This window comes from Manis javanica, chromosome 14 (genome assembly GCF_040802235.1).
Source record: "Manis javanica isolate MJ-LG chromosome 14, MJ_LKY, whole genome shotgun sequence".
In the NCBI taxonomy this organism is placed as follows: domain Eukaryota; kingdom Metazoa; phylum Chordata; class Mammalia; order Pholidota; family Manidae; genus Manis; species Manis javanica.
In genome coordinates, this window is record NC_133169.1 from 31,955,882 (window position 1) to 31,962,668 (window position 6,787).

A 6,787-nucleotide genomic window follows, 5' to 3' on the forward strand; every position below is an offset into this window, starting at 1 on the left:
CCAAGACACATAACAATTAAAATGGCAAGGATCAAGGACAAGGAAAGAGTTTTAAAGGCAGCTAGAGAGAAAAAGGTCACCTATAAAGGAAAACCCATCAGGCTAACACCAGCCTTCTTGACAGAAGCCCTACAGGCCAGAAGAGAATGGCATGATATACTTAATGCAATGAAACAGAAGGGCCTTGAACCAAGGATACTGTATCCAGCACGACTATCATTTAAATATGATGGCAAGATTAAACAATTCCCAGAGAAGCAAAAGCTGAGGGAATTTGCTTGCAACGAACCACCTCTACAGGGCATCTTACAGGGACTGTTCTAGATGGGAGAACTCCTAAAAAGAGCACAGAACAAAACATACAACATATGAAGAATGGAGGAGGAGGAATAAGAAGGGAGAGAAGAAAAGAATCTCCAGACAGTGTATATAAAAGCTCAATAAGCGAGCTAAGTTAGGCAGTAAGATACTAAAGAAGCTAACCTTAAACCTTTGGTAACCACAAATCTAAAGCCTGCAATGGCAATAAGTACATATCTCTCAATAGTCATCCTAAATGTAAATGGACTTAATGCACCAATCAAAAGACACAGAGTGATAGAATGGATAAAAAAGAAAGAACCATCTATATGCTGCTTACAAGAAACTCACCTCAAGTCCAAAGACAGGTACAGACTAAAAGTCAAGGGATGGAAAAACATATTTCAGGCAAACGACAATGATAAGAAAGCAGGGGTTACAGTATTAATATCAGACAAAATAGACTTTAAAACAAAGAAAGTAACAAGAGATAAAGAAGGACACTACATAATGATAAAGGGTTCAGTACAACAATAGGATATAACCAATCTAAATATATATGTACCCAACACAGGAGCACCAGCATTTGTGAAACAAATACTAACAGAACTAAAGAGGGAAATAGACTGCAATGCATTCATTTTAGGAGACTTCAACACACCACTCACCCCAAAGGATAGATCCACCGGGAAAGAAAATAAGTAAGGACACACAGGCACTGAACAAAACACTAGAAGAGATGGACCTAATAGACATCCATAGAACGCTACATCCAAAAGCAACAGGATATACATTCTTCTCAAGTGCACATGGAACATTCTCCAGAATAGACCACATACTAGCTCACAAAAAGAGCCTCAGTAAATTCCAAAATATTGAAATCCTACCAACCAATTTTTCAGATGACAAAGATATAAAACTAGAAATAAATTCTACAAAGAAAACAAAAAGGATCACAAACACATGGAGGCTTAACAATGTGCTTCTAAATTATCAATGGATCAATGAACAAATCAAAATAGAGATCAAGGAATATATAGAAACAAATGAGAGCAACAACACAAAGCCTCAACTTCTGTGGGACACAATGAAAGCAGTCTTAAGAGGAAAGTATATAGCGATCCAGGCACACTTGAAAAAGGAAGAACAATCCCAAACGAATAGTCTAACACCACAATTATCAAAACTGGAAAAACAAGAACAAATGATGCCTAAAGTCAGCAGAAGGAGGGACATAATAAAGATCAGAAGAAATAAACAAAATTGAGAAGAATAAAACAATAGCAAAAATCAACGAAACCAAGAGCTGGTTCTTTGAGAAAATAAACAAAATAGATAAGCCTGTAGCCAAACTTATTAAGAGAAAAAGAGAATCATCACAAATCAACAGCATCAGAAATGAGAACTGAATAAACATGACAGACTCCACAGAAATACAAAGATTTATTTAAGACTACTATGAAAACCTATATGCCAACAAGCTGGAAAACCTAGAAGAAATGGACAACTTCATAGAAAAATACAACCTCCCAAGACTGACCATGGAAGAAACATAAAAGTTAAACAAACCAATTATGAGCAAAGAAATTGAAACGGTAATCAAAAAACTACCCAAGAACAAAACCCCAAGGCCAGAAGGATTTACATCGGAATTTTATCAGACACACAGAGAAGACATAATACCCATTCTCCTTAAAGTGTTCCAAAAAAATAGAAGAGAAGGGAATACTCCCAAACTCATTCTATGAAGCGAACATCACCCTAATATCAAAACCAGGCAAAGACCCCACCAAAAAAGAAAATTACAGACCAATATCCCCGATGAATGTAGATGCAAAAATACTCAATAAAATATTAGCAAACAGAATTCAACAGTACATCAAACGGATCATACACCATGACCAAGTGGGATTCATCCCAGGGATGCAAGGATGGTACAACATTCGAAAATCTAACAACATCATACGCCACATCAACAAAAAGAAAGACAATAACCACATGATCATCTTCATAGATGCTGAAAAAGCATTTGACAAAATTCAACATCCATTCATGATAAAAACTCTCAGCAAAATGAGAATAGAGGGCAAGTACCGCAACATAATAAAGGCCATATATGATAAACCCACAGCCAACATTATACTGAACAGCGAGAAGCTGAAAGCATTTCCTCTGAGATCGGGAACCAGACAGGGATGCCCACTCTCCCCACTGTTATTTAACATAGTAATGGAGGTCTTAGCCACGGCAATCAGACAAAGCAAAGAAATACAAGGAATCAAGATTGGTAAAGAAGAAGTTAAACTGTCACTATTTGCAGATGATATGATACTGTACATAAAAAGCCCTAAAGGCTCCACTCCAAAACTACTAGAACTGATATTGGAATACAGCAAAGATGCAGGACACAAAATTTACACACAGAAATCTGTAGCTTTCCTATACACTAACAATGAACCAATAGAAAGAGAAATCAGGAAAATAATTCCATTCACATTTGCATCAAAAAATAAAATACCTAGGAATAAACCTAACCAAAGAAGTGAAAGACTTATACTCTGAAAATTTTAAGTCACTGTTAAGAGAAATTAAAGGGGTCACTAACAAATGGAAACTCATCCCATGCTTATGGCTAGGAAGAAATGATATCGTCAAAATGGCCATCCTGCCCAAAGCAATATACAGATTTGATGTAATCCCTATCAAATTACCAGCAACATTCTTCAATGAACTGGAACAAATAATTAAAAAATTAATATGGAAACACCAAAGAACTCAAATAGCCAAAGCAATCCTGAAAAATTAGAATAAAGTAGGGGGGATCTCACTCTCCAACTTCAGGCTCTACTACAAAGCCATAGTAATCAAGACAATTTGGTACTGGCACAAGAACAGAGCCACAGACCAGTGGAACAGATTAGAGACACCAGAAATTAACCCAAACATATATGGTCAATTAGTATTTGATAAAGGAGCGATGGACATACAATGGTGAAATGACAGTCTCTTCAACAGATGGTGCTGGAAAAACTGGACAGCTACATGTAGGAGAATGAAACTGGACCATTGTCTAACCCCATATACAAAGGTAAACTCAAAATGGATCAAAGACCTGAATGTAAGGCATGAAACCATTAAACTCTTGGAAAAAAACATAGGCAAAAACCTCTTAGACATAAACATGAGTGACCTCTTCTTGAACATATCTCCCCGGGCAAGGAAAACAACAGCAAAAATGAGCAAGTGGGACTACATTAAGCTGAAAAGCTTCTGTACATTGAAAGACACCATCAATAGAACAAAAAGGAACCCTACAGTATGGGAGAATATATTTGAAAATGACAGATCCGATAAAGGCTTGATATTCAGAATATATAGAGCTCACACGCCTAAACAAACAAAAAACAAATAACCCCATTAAAAAATGGGCAGAGGAACTGAACACACAGTTCTCTAAAAAAGAAAGACAGATGGCCAACAGACACATGAAAAGATGCTCCACATCGCTAATTATCAGAGAAATGCCAATTAAAACTACAATGTGGTATCACCTCAGACCAGTAAGGATGGCTGCCATCCAAAAGACAAACAACAACAAATGTTGGCGAGGCTGTGGAGAAAGGGGAAACCTCCTACACTGCTGGTGGGAATGTAAATTATTCCAACCGTTGTGGAAAGCAGTATGGAGGTTCATCAAAATGCTCAAAACAGACCTACCATTTGACCCAGGAATTCCACTCCTAGGAATTTACCCTAAGAACGCAGCAATCAAGTTTGAGAAAGACAGATGCAACCCTATGTTTATCGCAGCACTGTTTACAATAGCCAAGAATTGGAAGCAACCTAAATGTCCATCGGTAGATGAATGGATAAAGAAGAGGTGGTACATATACACAATGGAATACTACTCAGCCATAAGAAGAGGGAAAATTCTACCATTTGCAGCAACATGGATGGACCTGGAGAGTATTATGCTCAGTGAAATAAGCCAATGAGAGAAAGAGAAATACCAAATGATTTCACTCATCTGAGGAGTATAAGAACAAAGGAAAAACTGAAGAAACAAAACAGCAGCGGAATTACAGAATCCAAAAATGGACTAACAGGTACCAAAGGGAAAGGAACTGGGGAGGATGGGTGGGCAGGGTGGGATAAGGGGGCGGAGGAAGAAAGGGGGTATTAAGATTAGCATGCATGGGGGGAGGGGAAAAAGGGGAGGGTGGTCTGTACAACACAGAGAGGACAAGTAGTGATTCTACATTTTGCTATGCGTATAGTCAGTGACTGTAATGTGGTTTTTAGGGGGGACTTGGTATAGGGGAGAGCATAGTAAACATAGTATTCTTCATGTAAGTGTAGATTAAAGATTTAAAAAAAGGAAAAAAAGAAAGAAAAGGGGGATTACTCCTTGATAGGATAAAACTATTGGTAAATCAAAGATTAACGCATGCTTTAAATATCCTTAATTTTGATCACTTAAAGGGTGTCAGATTCAGGTACTCTTTTCTGATAATATTCGTTTCTCTCAATAAAAAGAAATAAAAAAGCAGTCCCTGTGTGCTGACCTCCAATGAGTTCTGCACAGTGGTATAGAGGGCATGTCAAAGTGTGGGCAAAGGGTCTGTTTGTTTTTATGCAGAAGATCAAGGCCTAGCTTGGCTAACCAGAAAATGAACTAATATACGATATGAGGAGGACCTTCTGGCATCAGCACTCTCTGGAGGACTCATGCCGGGGGGTGATCGTCAAAAAGCCTCCACAGGGATCTGGGCGATGCTGTGGTTGTGACTGCGTCCATCCCACCGTTTCCTGGACTTGCCACTGGAATGAGGAGGGAGATGTCTAGGCTGGCATGTGCATACAGTGAGACAACGAATTTGAGTGTATCTGTACTGTTGGAACTCAACCAGGAGTTGGGAGGGGTGCAAGTTGTAGTGCTCCAAAATCTTACAACTATAGACTATCTACAGTTAAAAGAACATATGGGATGTGAACAGATCCCAGAAATGGGTTGCTTTAATTTGTCTGATTTCTCTCAGACTGTCAGACTGTTGAAGTACAGTTGGACAATATCCATCATATCATAGACAAATTCTTACAAATGCCTAGGGTGCCTAACTGGTTTTCTTGGCTTCACTGGAGATGGCTGGTAATTATAGATTTGCTTAGTTTATGTCACCATATTCCTATTATGTTAATATGTGTGTGCAAGTTAGTTAGTAGTTTAAAACCTATACATGCTTAAGGTACTCTACAAGAAGATATGTCAAAGAAATAATCAATCCTCCCATGTTTTCTTCCATATGCTACCTCTATAGTTTTTCTTCTTCTTTCCTAATTACAACCCTTAAATTGAATTCGTGCCTCATATCGAATTTACCGAGCATCATAATTCCTCCAGGTGGTAAAGATACCTCGAGACAAGTGCTGGGCATAGAAGCCACAGGGCATAAATCTGCAAAGAAGTAAAAAGCTAACCTTTTCAAACAATATGGCTTCTCTCTTACTTACCAACTTTACATCTCCCTGTATGGCCCCGGAAGATGACTGGTTAGCCAGAGACGGGTAAGATTCCTCAAGGGAGGAACAACCTAAGACAGGCACAGTCGCAGGGGGCCCATCAGGTGAGAAATTGGGGATCAACAGTGGTGAGGCTTAGAACCTCACCCCCCCCACCACTGTTTTGAGAGTAATCTGCATCCATGGATGTTTTAAGGCCCTTGTGTAGCTTTGATTAACACATAGTCTACAGACACACACCTGATCATCTATAATTGCTCTCTCACAACACTAAATTATGTTTTCTACCTTTATCTTGCATTTACCTACCACTTCAGCATTTTATTAAAAATAAAAATAATAATAATAAAGGGAGAAATGTGGGATCCACATATAAATCAAGTATAAAAATCAAACAAATATTCATATTTGACCTGATTGTTTATAATTCATAATGCGTGACCAAAACCAAAAGTTTCTGTGATGAATGCCCTTGTACTGTTCACCATGTAAGAACTTATTCACTATGTAAGAATTCGCTCACCATGTAAGAACTTGTTCATTATGCTTCAGAAGATTGGAGACTGATGAGAATTAGGCTTGGGATGGATTAATGATTGTGCATTGAGCATTGACCCCCTATACAGAATTTTATTGTTGTTAACCATTTGATCAATAAATATGAGAGATGCCCTCTCCAAAAAAAAGTACAGCTTTATGCAGAATAAAGTGGCTTCTTTTGAGCACCCTGAAAAAAAAAAAGACAGCTACCTAAAACTAACAACAGAACTTTAGGGTGGAAAATTGCTTAGATATGCCTTGTTCTTAGCTAAATTCTTAGCTAAAGTGTTCTTAAAATGCTTATAAATTTGTTCAAAGTATTATTTTGCTTAGCATATAACTCAGTAAATCTGTTCTAGAAGTGAACCTAGAACAAGACTGAAGGGGCCATGCCATCTTCTAATTGAAAAAGTTGGTCATGGGGTTT